This window comes from Apodemus sylvaticus, chromosome 21 (assembly GCF_947179515.1).
Source record: "Apodemus sylvaticus chromosome 21, mApoSyl1.1, whole genome shotgun sequence".
NCBI lineage: Eukaryota > Metazoa > Chordata > Mammalia > Rodentia > Muridae > Apodemus > Apodemus sylvaticus.
The window spans coordinates 42,611,494-42,625,415 of record NC_067492.1 but is presented as its reverse complement, the minus strand read 5'-3'; the positions used below and the strand labels follow the sequence as shown (position 1 = coordinate 42,625,415).

At 49.7% G+C, this 13,922-nt stretch overlaps 1 protein-coding gene across 3 annotated transcripts in view; it reads right to left on the bottom strand.

Annotated features, from left to right (window-relative positions):
- The window catches only part of Znf423 (zinc finger protein 423), a 310,351-nt gene that overhangs the window by 135,250 nt on the left and 161,179 nt on the right, over positions 1-13,922 (bottom strand). The window contains exon 1 of one of the 3 annotated variants that reach the window (XM_052166857.1): positions 13,008-13,103. The exons of the other annotated variants lie outside the window; for them this stretch is intronic. The gene's annotated coding sequence lies outside the window, so the exon portion shown is untranslated. Of the gene's footprint in view, positions 1-13,007; positions 13,104-13,922 lie in introns of those variants that run through there. 3 annotated transcript variants of the gene reach the window in all.

Sequence of the window (13,922 nt, the reverse complement as noted above, 5' to 3'; positions counted from 1 at the left end):
GAATTTGTTACAGTGGCAATGAGAAACACTACAGCTCTGTGGAGTGCCTGCAGAACAAACACATGGCAGTAGGAAAGTCATTCAGAAGCTGGACAATGCCCATGAGATAAAAAAAAAAAAGTCTTTATAAGGGGGCAGATAAATTCATGCAGGTTAGCTGAAATAATGGTATTGATGACCCCTGGTATACACTTGGGATGAAGAAAGTAGTATTTTCCTGAAAACTAAAAATCACTTTTGACCAAAAGCCTAAGCCAGCAGGAGCCAGGGGCTGGAATACCAGAGGTTCTTACAGATAAGACACCATGCTCTCAGAAACCAAAGGAGAAGGATGCCAGCTATGCGGAGACAGGAGAGTGTCCCACCTCTGTCTGGGAGGAAGAGCCTCTGATGGGAAAACATGGGATTTATCTAGATTTCCAAGCAGAATGTTGAAGGTGCTTCCTGATTTCTTCCTACAGCTTACAGTAAAAAAGGAAAGAGAGAGACTGAAGGCAGAACTATTCAAAAGGAACCAGGAAGCATCCTTGGGAAACTCTCTGGTTGTAAAAGGACCATCTGACCTTTATTTTAGGAAAGCAATACTCCAGAGGGATGGCCAAGGGTGTGGCTGTGCATTCTGCAAGCATCTCAGGACAATCAAAAGGCCAGTGTTGACTCACAGGACACTTTTTAAAAAAGAGACGAAGGACGTGATTCTCGGATCTCCACCATACAAGCCGTGTCTGAGAGATCTAGGAGCACTGCCCTCAAGCTATCGCAACGGGCAGAGACAGAATTCTCTCGACATTGCTTCGGAAGGAGCCTCTTGTCTAAAAAGAGCAATTCCCCATGAAATACACAGGATAGCCACCAGGGTCTTGACATTTTTATACCAGCAGAAACGCTGCCAGGTTAGCCCAACAGGGAAGGGCGTCCATTACACACCCAGGGTCCTACGAGCGGGAACCAAGGAGTAGAGCTGCTCAGCTGAAAACATGTGCCACCTTTTGTAGAAGGAAAGAATGACTCAGAGGGTGGACACTCAAGTCCAGAGGGCGGAGCCATGAGCTATCAAGTCTGAGGTCACTGCTGGACCAGGCTCAGACCCGGCACTTTATACTCTTACCCAAGGATTCCCTCTCTTGCTGTTCTCTTTGCTCTCTTAAAATACAGATCCAGAAAAACCCATCTCTAAAAGCCTTGACAGCGCTTACCGTACAATCAGTTGTTAAAGTCCGCTCTGATCACAGGACAGTCCAGCAGTAGGAACCTCCGCTCTGTGCTCCCTCCCAGTCTGGGTGTGTTTTCCACTCAGGACATTTCGTTGAGCCTGCTCTATATTCCAGGTTTCTTGGGTGCAGAAAGTATCTAGCACCCACGAATTTCTTTTTTTTTCTTTTCTTTTCCTTTTTTTTTCTTTTTCTTTTCTTTTTTTTCTTTTCTTTTTTTTTTTTTTTTTTTTTGGTTTTCTTTTACTCATATTTTCTACATTTATTTTTTATTAGATATTTTCTTTATTTACATTTCAAATGTTATCTTCTTTCCTCATTTCCCTCCAAAAACTCCCTATCAGATTCCACCCATTCCCACTTCCCTGACCTGGCATTCCCCTCCACTAGGGCAACTAGTCTTCACAGAAGAACCAAGGGCCTCTCCTCTCACTGATGACCTACAAGGCCATCCTCTGCTACATATGCAGCTGGAGCCATGGGTCCCGCTACGTGTACTCTTTGGTTGGTGGTTTAGCCCCTGGGAGCTCTGGGGTGTCTGGTTGGTTGATACTGTTGTTCTTCCTATGGGTCTGCAAACCCCTTCAGCTCCTTGGGTCCTTTCTCTAGCTCCTCCATTGGGACCCTGTGCTAAGTCCAGGGGTTAGCTGAAAGCATCCCCCTCTGTATTTGTCAGGCACTGGCAGAGCCTCTCAGGAGACAGCTATATCAGGCTCATGCCAGCAAGCACTTGTTGGCATCCACAATAGTGTCTGGGTTTGGTAACTGTGTATGGGATGGATCCCCAGGTGGGGCAGTCTCTGGACGGTCTTTCCTTCAGCCTCTGCTCCCAATCTCTATCTATTTGCTATTATCTGTTGACATCCTAAAACAACTTTGGCTGATTTTTAAAAATATTCTAAAAGGAAGAGAAAGAAAAGTAAGGGTAAGGAATAGAAAAGATGCCCTCCATGTCAGGGGTTATGATTTCATTTTCCTAAATCCATAGATTGGGGTAGATTGAAAGGATCGAAGCCCTGCTCACAGAGTGTCCACAGCAGGAAAGGGATGCGAGTATCTAGGAGGTCATCTGAGCAAGCCACAAGGCTGCCGTGGCCAACTCGGCCCCTTGAAACCGTGAGTTAGAATTATGTTTTCAGCAAAGCTAGCTTCAACTACAACTTGCCCATCCCTTCCCTGGGGAGTTCAGAGCCTTTCTGGATATGGTGTCATCATTGTCCCCAATGAGGCTTCAGCAAGGCAAGGCAGGGACCATTCTCAAGCCTCAGGGCAAGAGAGAGAGTCTCTTGGGGTGGAGATGGGCACACAGAGGTCAGCTGCCTTTGAAAGCTGGGAAAAGCACTCTCATCATCAGAGGACAGGAGTCTCACCTCTGCCTTACTACAAGGTACACCTGGGCATAGAGCCCCAAGACCCTTCAGTCCCTCAACAGAATGACGGCCACTGCCAAGCAGGCACTCCCTTTTCCCTGCCATCTCTGGGGTTTGCCAGAACATCATAAAACACCAAATAGCTGCCATCAAGGGCCTTAATACGCCTTCCAAAAGAGCCAGGCTTAAAGAAACAAAGCACATTTAATCCAGGCACTTGGGAGGCAGAGGCAGGGGGATCTCTGTGAGGTCAAGGTCAGTCTGGTCTATATTGGGAGTTTGGGATAGGCAAGACCACACCCTGAGACCTGTCTCAAAAAAATAAAAAATAAAAGAAACAAACACAACAACAACAACAAGAAAAAAAAAAAAACCAAACAAAGACAACTGTAGGGAGAGAGCAGAGCTCTGGATTAACACAGGCTTGCCCTGGACTGAAAAGTGCCATGACCCATGAGCTGTGTGACCCTGGGCAAGCTACTGCACCTCTCTGATGCTCTGTAGGGTGGGAATAACAAAATCACTACCTTACAGAGTGGCTCACGCGTCTGTGTTTCAAAGAGAACACTCAGTGGTTAGAACACTTGCTGCTCTTGCAGAAGACCTGGTTTGGTTTCTAGCACCCATGTGGTAGTGGCTCACAACCATCTGTAATTCCAGTCCCAGAGGATCCTACACCCTCTTCTGGCCTCCTTGGATACCTTACACACATGTAGTGTTCATACATACATAGAGGGAAAACAATCATATATGTAAAATAAATGCAAGAAAAGGAGACCCCAGGTAGCTTAGGCAGCTATTACCAATCTGCAAACTTCCACAGAGTGACGGCAACACCATCTAAGGCAGCACTTGGCCACTGCAGGGACCATGTAATGACCTCAATGGCTGCCAAGCCTCTCGGCATCCCAGGAGAAAACCCAGTTTCCATATAGCCACCGCCCCTCTTCATAGTCACAGGAGGTCATGGGTGAAGGACTCAGAGAGGTACCATGAAGCCGGCGCGGCTTCTGCAGATGAAGCAGTAGAAATGGCATCCTAAACAATGAAGCCGCGGGTCACCGCAGCCCACTCCCACCAGGCGATCTGCGGGTCAAGCAGTTATTGGGCATTTGGGGAAGATCAATGCATTTACAAATCATCGTTTCTGAATGATTTTCAAAAGTCCACCTTCGCTCCTGGCCATCCTTGGAGAAGGCTGGAAAACCCTAGAGGCACACCCGTGGTGCACAGGGACCATGGCTCCCCTTCTGACTAAGGACACTAGTTTCCGGGCATGCCCATATCCAGGAAGCTCCCTACTTTGGTCCTTGTGGCCTAGACCCAGAAAGCTTTGCATTTCCAACAGATGACAAGCCAGCAGCTGTGCTGACCCCACGCTGGATCCGCCAGATCCCATTCATGTGACCTTATTCAAGTTCATTACCCTGACATAGTTCTACAGATCAAACTCAGTTTTCTCTTCTGTACAATGGGGGCATTACTATATTATATTATTAATACACTATATTACTATATTAATAACTATAGTTATTCTACAGATAAATTGAGTGTTTGTGAAATGTTTCCCATGACCAGTGTTCTGTAAGGGCTGCAAGAACCATCGTTGATGGCTCCCAATTCACCGTAAGATTGTCAGGTAGTAGAGAGGAACCTTCGGTGGTTTCACTGGCTGACAGACAGTGAAGGAGATTATCTCCCTGAGGCATAGTGGCTAGCTAGCAAAGAGGAACTGAACTGAGGACCATGCAAACCTGCAGGTGCTGGTTTTCAAGGCAAAAGAAATGACCTGTATGGAAGTGAGCGAGAGCCCTGAAACCTCTGACCTGGTGGAACACACTGGCTGTACCTGTCCCTATAAGGCTTTACTTAGCACTGGTATTGTAAACACAATCTCATTTTCATTGTATTGCAGAAATTAAATAGACAAGGGGAAAACAAAACAGTACTTGTTACCTCACTCTAGAGGTGGCCTTGATCAAACTCGTTAAAGAGGAGAGTCTTAATCCATCCCGCCATCCTGGCTCCCCCAGGGGCTGGGCGGAGAGTCCAGGGGTCCTTGCAAACACTCACTGCTCTGCTTGCTTGCAGAAGGAGCCGGCACCCTGTTAAGTCAGCTCCAAGAGTTTCAAGAAGCCGTGCACAGGGTGCCCTGCTGACTAGAGGAAAAACAGCGTGTTTTCGGCTTGAATCACTGTTTTCCTTCGCTCCCTTCGGAGATCGGCAGAGCCCACATTCGGCCACGTTCATGGACCTGGGACTGTAGACAGCTGCGCTCTAATTACATGTAAAGTGTACCAAAACATCCCTTTTATCACAGACTGGAAATCTGTTAGCATCTGTCTCTCCTTTGTTTCTTCCACAAGATACAAGCTTGTTTCTACATTTTTCTCACCTGTAGCGGTGATTAAAATTCATTATAAATGAAAGGAGTGAACAGAGAAACAAGTTCCTCTGTGTACCGTTCTAAACTCAAATTAGAAACAGCTGTTTGCTAATTCATGCAGCGATGTTTTGTCGTGCTCTGTGAATCAATAATAACTCACCCTATTGCTGCAGAAAATTTTTGGATAATCCATATATTTAACGCGGCATTGGGTTCTCCAGACACAGAAGCTCTTAGCAAAGCAGGCAGGCAGGAGGGGACTTAAACTGACACTCTGGAGACAGTTCCCATACCCCCATCCCAGATAATCTCAAATTCAGAGCCACCTGGCGTCTCTCCCCCAGAAGGAACCTCCAAAATGGTCTCACTCCCTCACTTCTCTGGAATCATAGAAAGGGGGGGGGGGAGGGAGGGAGGGAGGAAGGAAGGAAGGAAGGAAGGAAGGAAGGAAGGAAGGAAGGAAGGAAGGAAGGAAGGAAGGAAGGAAGGAAGGAAAATTCAATTCTGATTAAACATTGACCACATACTTTCTCCAGCCACTGGAGGGAAAAGTAAAAGCCTGATTGGAACCCAGAACAGTTTAAAATGATGAAGTGTAGGTGACACTTTCCATGAGGAAACAATCCTCTGGTTGAGATTAGGCGTGTTTGCATAGCATTCTACCCGTGCTTGAGTCTGAGCAACAGAAGTCAGAATCACTGTTCAGAAGCCCACGGAAGCTGTGGGAGGCATGCGGGTATACCCTGCACCAGCTCCTGGACAAGCCGGCAGCAGGCAGCGCTGCGCCCCCTGAGGTGACAGAGGGAGCAGATGTTCCTTCTCCTCTTTAGAGAAGGGGGTGGCTAAGCCTCTGGAGGCCTCTGCTCCTCTGTCTTGGCTAACACAAGCTGTCCTTCGAGACACTGCCTCCAGGAAGCCCTCCCCAAAGGCATCTGCCATCTACTGGTGTCTCCGCTTAGCCTCAATAAACTACTTATATGTATATGGATGCTTGAGGTACCCCTGCACCCCTTGCACACTCTTGGGATTGGAGCATAATTACACTGACCCCTCTCTGACCAGCATATGTGACCACTTTCCCTATGGACCGAGTTTACAGCTCAGAAATGTGGGACTCAGAAAGGGCGATGGCCTGAGCTTCACGCCACCTGACAGAAATGACCTCCGCGTAGAAGACCTTAGCTGAGAGTGCTCCAAGATGCCACCAAGGATGCCCTCTACTGGCCATGCAGCCCAACCTGCTGCTCAGGGCCCAGCTCTGCCACCACCCCAGCATCCCAAAGAGCCCCTGTGTGAATCTATCAGGCTACATACAGTTCCTCACTTCCCACTCACTTGAATCCTCAGAGGACAGAGCAGACCCTGAGGAGTTTCAACTGGACAGAGCTTTCCCTAGGGAAGTCCACATTACCAGACAGTGCCAACCACAGACAGGATCAGGCAAGCACAAAAAGGCATTTTGAGAGGCAGGACGTTCTGAAATTGGGATAGGAAGACTTGGTAGATTCGTCATAGACTTTCTCCAAAACAGGGTGCCTGGCCTGTGAGGACCGGAGAGAGTGTCAGGATGCTCTTAGTGACACTGACACGGGCTTAGTGATGGCTCTTCGGCTCCCTTTGGCCTTCCCAGCAGAGGTTATAAACCTGAAGCCACAAATGTCACACTGGAGTGCAAGGTGACCCTAAGTCTCTCCATTATCACCCAAGGTAAGTCTCCAACTCTCAAAAACACAGCCTCCATCCACCTGCCTAACTGGAGACTAGAAGCAATGACATTCTATTTACCTGGGTTGGTTTGGAGTTTTGTTTTTTCACACATAATCTTACGATATAACCATGACTGGCCTGGAACTCTATATGTAGACAAAGCTGACCTTGAAATCAAAGAGAGTCACCTGCCTCAGACTCCTGAGTGCTAGGATTAAAGATGTGTCACTATGCTTAGCTAGGCCTTGAACGTCTGATCCCTCTGCCTCTACCTCTCAACTGCTAGGACTACAGGCCTCTGTAAATCAGATGCAGTGATGCCTGCACCTTTAGAGAATGAAGCACCTTCTCCGGGAACAGTTCCTTCTCAAGAGAGCAGCTAGGTCCTCAGGCCCATTTTACCCTACAATACCTGCAGCGGAGGGTTTCTAGACTCAGGAGAGCCAATAGTCTAGAAGGTCACACCACAGTTGTTCCTCAACCCAGGTGAACCCCACCCCTCAGTCATTGACAGTCCTGGGCATGCATTGAGGAAGCCTGGGGCCTGGGCCCTAAAAGAGAACAGAAGTGATACTAGAGTGTGTGGCCAGCACAGTTCAGTTCCTTGAGGGAACATACTCATCAAGAGATGGCTGGGTTCTCTGAAGGGAGAGAAAACTCTGCTACCAGCCTGCCACCCCTTCCTAGTAGCCCTTCCCTACAGACCACTGAAGGGCTCTCTGAATTCACAGAAAATGCCAGAGGGAGGTCACAGGCAGTTCTGTGGGACTACACAGGCTCAGGTCCCTGCAGCGCCACACTCCTAGAGGAAGCCAGGCAACGGCAGTTGTCAACATCACACTGTCCCCTTCAAGTCACGCCATTCACAGCATATCAGACTCCTGCCTGTGCCTCTCACCCAGCTAGTCTAGCATTTTCTGGGCACCACAGGTATGGGGAAATCACTGGGTCGTAGTATCCTGGCTCTTCTACCAAACATAGCGGGCTTCTGTCACTTTCTTACCAGAGATGTAAACTGATGTGACTGGCAGAGAGCAGCTCTCAGAAGCTCTCTGTGGCCAGCATGGACCCACTTCCCAGAGGAGCAAGCACACTGAATACAAAGGCCAAGGGATCACCACCACAGCCAGTGACCGCTTCAACTGGAGCTGCTGCTACACTGGGCAGTCTGAGGGTCAGGGTATGATGTCCCAACCCCAAGCCCCATGCATCTCCCTCCTGTCTCAAAAGTCAGGGGAGTTAACACCCGCAACACGATCTTTAACTGCACGGATCCAGGGAGCCAGCAGTCACCCAAGGGGACATTCACAGGCATGCTGATTGAAGGTTCAGCAAAATGGAGCCTGGTGATTTCCATCTGCACCCCAAACAGGCTTGCCCTTCACCTCGCCTCTGAGTCACAGAATCTGTGGCACATCCTTGCCTCAGGCTCCAGGTTCAGTCAGCCGATCCAAAGTTATGTGCCTGGGGTGGCATGGTGTATGTTGGGGTGTGTGTGTGTGTGTGTGTGTGTGTGTGTATGTGTGTGTGTATATGTGTGTGTGTGTAGCCATTACTTTTTGCGGTGTCTGCTCCCGCTTAGGTTTGCATGTTGAAGTCACACCAAGGGGCCATCTACAGGAGTTGTGTCCTAGTACTAAAGACCAGCTTGGTCCTTTAAATTGCCACAGCAGTGACGGTACTACCTACTTAAGGCCAGTCCTAAATCGTGACATGGATAAATTTGATGTGTTGTTCTCATAATGCCAATGAAAATAAATGCATTGTAGCCAAAAAAAAAAAAAAAAAACAAAAAAACAAAAACAAATCAAAAAAAAAAAATAACTGTGCAAGTTGACCAAAATTTTGTCATTACAAATACATTATTACAAATGGCCTGCAGGAAACTGTGGAAGGCCCTCCCCTCTAGAAATGTTCCCTTCCCCTCTCCAAGCCACAAGCGTCACACAGCCGGTGGCATGCCTGGATTGTCACCAGAATCTCAGCAAATGACTCCTGTCAGAAGCAGGAAAGAGAGAGGAGGTGGGTCAGGCTATGCATGGAAGGGGCAGGGAAGAAGAGATGGGGGAGCCTGGAGGTCTGGGCTGTGCTGGTACCAGCCCACAGATACTCTGCAGCCCACAGACACTCTGCAGCCCACAGACACTGCAGGCTCTGTTCAGCCTTTGTGCTCAGCGGAGGAACGTTCCATTTCCTCTATATTTTCATGTTGCAGCCTCCAGAAAATCTGCCACCATGGGCTTTGCTGCTGAGCTGTAGAGCTTCTGGGACGGAAGGATTGAAGGCTGCCCTGCCCTGCCCATATCAGCTCCACCACTGAGCATGCACTGTGTGTGTGTCAAGCATTTGAACGTTTAGTCTTATGTGTTCTGCTAGTTCAAATGCACTGAGACTGTATCCTCCTTTCACTAGACACATTTTACAGATGAGAAAACTGAGGCTGTGTGTACTGGAAACATGAGGCTCCTGAGGTTGGAGCGGGACAACCTTCCCCAGTACAGAGGCCAGCGAGGTGTGGGGGAATCCAGCTGCCTGCCCACAGGGAAACGCTGATGTCACTGGATCTGCAGGACTGTCACCCACCACCCAGACACTATCAGGTGACCCCTGTGCCTGCTTCAGAGCGGCCCCTAGGCATCTCTAAGTGTACCTCTACCACACCTTCGCATGGAGCACTGTCAGCAGTAGTGCAGGCTAGAGCCATGTGAACTGCAGCAACACTGCACCCACAGCGCCTCTCCTAGACCACATCTCCCGATGGGCTGAGGAGTCTCACAGGTACTCTGCATTTAGAGCTATCTTCAGACAGCCTAGAGAAGCCAGGGTTTCCCGACTCCTGGGGCCTCACAGATAAAACACTGGTGCTTGTATGGATGGATGTACGGATGCATGCGTGCAGACATTAATGACAGAGGTCCAGTCTACAAGAAGCAGTTGCTAACTAAGGGACGTCTGTCTGTATGTATGTATGTATGTATGTATGTATGTATGTATGTATGATGTATAAGGCATTATAGTCTGTGGCTTGATTTTTTAAAAAAAGGCATTTTATATTAATGGTATGAATAGCTGTATGCAAGAATGAGAAAATGAACAAATGAATGAAGAAATGATGGATAAATAAGATTTACCACAGAGAAGAAGCAAGGAGCTAGCCAGCCAAGACGGACCCTGAAAGGTAGAGGCTGAGGAGTTTTGACCTTGACTCCTCAGACTGCCTGGGCCCAAGGGGTCTGCCAAGTGGGGAGCTCCCACATGTACGGCAGAATGCAATTAGAGCAGCCTTCTGGGTGACCTGCATTTGCCTTCTTTTATTTAAAAAGGGCAGGGGTGAGAAGGGTAGGAAGGGAGTCAGTGGTGGGGACCATGGAGAAGGGACATCTTCACTGCTGGCCAAAGCCTCAACCCCTAGAGAGATACCACTAAAACAAAGGAGACACCAGGCAGGGAGGGGGCTCCTGTTTGCTCAGACCAGAGCAGAGCAAAACATCCTTAATAAGATAATAGGCTGAGATTCCCTCCTCTTAAAGAGACAGACACGGCAGTGAGATTCAGGGGTGGGGTACACATTTTTTTTTTTGTAAAGCCACTGAAGTGGTTGTCTCTCTGTAGCTCACATACTGGAGGCTCACGGTATGTGAGGGTGAATGTGTGCATGTCACAGACATGTTCCATGTGACCCCCAGAAAAATCCTGACTTACTAATTGTATGCCCCAAATAAGTGAGCCCTGTACAGGAGCGTGGTAAAGCAAACTCTTCCTGGGAAAAAGCTGGTCCAGTGTAAGTGGTTACCCTTAGGTAGGAAGCCAGCTAGGACTTGCATCTCCCTGCCTGGTGGACAGCCACTAGACTGAATACTTCTTGTTCATCTTAGAGGCTCTCTGCAGCCATTCTTCCCATCAAACTGCCAGTCACTCTCCAACCATCTACAGAGTGCCAACCTTGTGCCCCACTCTGCCCCAGGTAGAAGGCTTCAACAGGGGCTGTATCTGGGCACCAAGACACAATCAGAAAGCCTAGACTCAAAACTCAGCCCCACTACTAGCCAGCCATGTGGACTAGGATACATTACAGAACCACTCAGCAGCAGCAAGATGAAGATGGGCAGAGAAAGCCTCCGTCCCTCTGGCTGCAATAAACAAGTTAAACAGCCTGGCCCAGCGCCTGGCACTAGGAAACACGTGACACACCTATGATAGGTTGATGCTTCCAGGTCAGGGGGTAGTCGGAGTGGGGACTGCTTGGAAGACCCCTAATGCACAGCAAGACAACTGCAGAAAACCAAGACCCCCCCTCCCAATTCTGACTCCCCACGAGCATCCTAGGTTATCACCTCTTAACTCTCACCCCGTCCCAGTAGCATCATGGGAAAGAGAAAGCCAAACCCACCATCTGGCCACTGAGCCCCCAACACAAAACCTGAGTATAGGACATGCAGTGCTCTGTCCAATTAAACCTCTTCTGCCACAAGGTTTGGTCTCTTCCAGTGAGAGAGAACCCATTCCCCTTTGAACCCTCTTAATGTTCAAGAAGAAACTATCATGAGCCCTAAAATAAAAATTGTGATACCATTTAGGGACAGGAATAATAGATACCCTGATGCCAATTATTCTTTAAGAAAGGGGGAAAAAAAACCCACATACACACAATGAGTCACCTGTTGCCTGGAAGCCATCTTTAAAGTGACAGTGCAATTTGCATTACTCTATTCCTTCAACAACTATTAATCAGTGCCTCCCCCACCAGTCTCTTCAAGGCTCTGGGGACAGGGTGTGATCACAACCAAGTCCTTGCCCTCAGCATACTTTCAGGATAACAAGAGAGGATCTGGATTTCCAGCTGAAGAGAGGCAGGCATCATCAGGTGGCGCCAGGGACACGGGAGAAGTGGGTGAGTGGCGGAGGTCCCACGCCATGCAAGTGACAAGGTGACATAACAGCTGAGCAGACAGAGACAGTCAGGGCAGGATCTGAGGAGGAGCATTCCAGACGGGGGACTACACGTATCCTCTTGCCAAAACACAAGCAAGCCAAGGTGGAGACATTTTCTGAGACAGCAGTGTGGCACTTCCTCTACCCGAGGTGCTACAGGAAAGGAAGTAGAACAGACAGAAAGACTGCAGGGGGCTCACAAGCCAAGGGACTCACACCAGGGCAGCAAGCCTTTAGTGGTACCCAGCTGAAAATGCACAGAAGCATCAGGGATGCAAGCCAGACAGGATAGGGTGAAAGCTGTTATCGTCCTGCCTTCAGACAGCACAAGGCAAACTGTGCCCGGATCCCTACAGAAACCGACTCACTGTTCGACCAGCTGCTGCTCTCTCGCCCTCTCTGGTCTTAGTTTTGGCAACAGTTCATCAGGGCTGAGTATCCTCCGAGCAGACGCTGGCAGGACCCTGGAGCCCTCGGAGTCTGCTGTGCCGTGCAAGATGCACCCACCATTCCTCTACCCCACTGCGCCATCCTTACACCCATGCCAGCAACACCACGCAGGATTGGTACTCCTGCCAAAATAGCTATTAACCCAGTAGCCAATAATAACACGTTATCCTATCAATTTGCTGCTGAAACGCTGTGTAATTGCAGAACCGAAGTTTGCCATCTCGGTAGCCTGGTTACGACATAAACAGAAAGGACCTCACCAGTCCCTTCTTTAGGAGAACAAGTGGCTGGCCAGGAACAAGCCTCACTTCCCACCCCCACTCACCTCCAGCCAAGCCCCAGGAACCTGTCCAGAGACCTGGCTTTTTATCCTGTAAGCACGCCACCCTTCTGAGCAGAGAGGGCAGCAAGGAGTGGGACATGGCTCATGAGCAGAGAGGCCAAGCCCAGAAGCCAGCGCTCCCTCGGCTTCCTGACTGGCAGTAGGGTTGAAGGGCCAAGGGGCCAGGGGCCAAGAGACACGCAGAGGCACCCAAATCAAAGCACACAGATGAAAGAGATGCAAGCTACGGATCGCTAAAGGAGCTAATGGAATAGATCACGAGGGGTAAAGCCTAGGACGGGCAGGAGAGTGCTGTTAGACCCAGAAAGCAGGATGCACCCTAAGGGTGGGCCTATCCCAAAGCAGGTCTGACACTCTGGCCATCCTCCTTTTCTTCCAGCTAGTCGGCTCATTTTACCCCCTCATTCCAAAAACCCAACTGTCGTCCTTCTGGATTGGATACACAGCACAGACATTCCACTCTCAACAAGCTGAGAGCCTCCAATGGGACTTGGCATCCTGTGCAGGCTAGTGCGTGATGGATGCGTCCTTCCCTCCTCCCAGGGTCAGTCTGTGACTGCTCTCTCTCCCACTCCACCCCACCCTCACCTCTCCCCATGCTCACTCACCAGGGTGCCCAAAAGGCAAGGGGCTGGTGCCAAGAGAGCCAGAACTGAGCCCCTGTTCCCAGCACCAGAGGCAGGGCAGGCAAGGGGGAGACAGGCACTTCCCACTGGCCCACGGGTGACCTCAGCCACGGGATGCATCTCCACCCGCCCTGCCTGGCCAGCCCAGGAAGGCTGGGTTGAGGGTGTGCAGCTCCTGCTGCGGGCTTGGCGGGGAATCCAGCTAGTGGGGAGAGGAAGAGGCTTGGGAAAGGAGGGGCAGCAGATGGAGAGGAAGAAAGCTGAGCAGGCCAAGCTCCGGCCACATGGCCAGATGTTGGCTCAACCGAGGCCCAGGCCCCAGGGGTGCCAGGAGAGCGCTGTCTCACTTAGGAACCCACAGAGGAGGAAGGGCTGAGCTTGGATCTGAAGTAAGGACCAAGGAGAGGCAGCAAAGGGTCTCTCTGTCACACCCAGTTGGCCAGCACAGAATAGGGGACAGCCTTTCAGAGGCCCCTGGGTGGAGTGGGTGGGGTACTGTCTGCGGGAAGCAGCACTCAGCAAATGAAAACCAGGCCTGGAAACTGGCTGGTTGCTGTTCAGCTCCAGGGAGACCCTATTGCTGGCTAAGGTGCCCAGCTAGCACAGAAGGTGGTGTTTAAAATGCTAGGGCGTGGCAGGAGCCTGACTGCCAACGCAGGGCTGGGCAGCTACTGCTAAACCATAGGGTCATTCCTTACTGTGCTCTGAGTGCGTTTTGTGAATGGCACATTATGGCTTAACGTTTAACTTGGCTGTTTAGAAACTAAATAAATAAAAAAATTAAAAAGTGAAAACACCAAAGGTGTGCTTTTCTTCCCTCTGCAGGGCTGTCAGGCAGGTTCCCAGCAGAGCTGGGCCGAAGGACCAGAATCAGGACTGTCATGGTATGGTATCTAG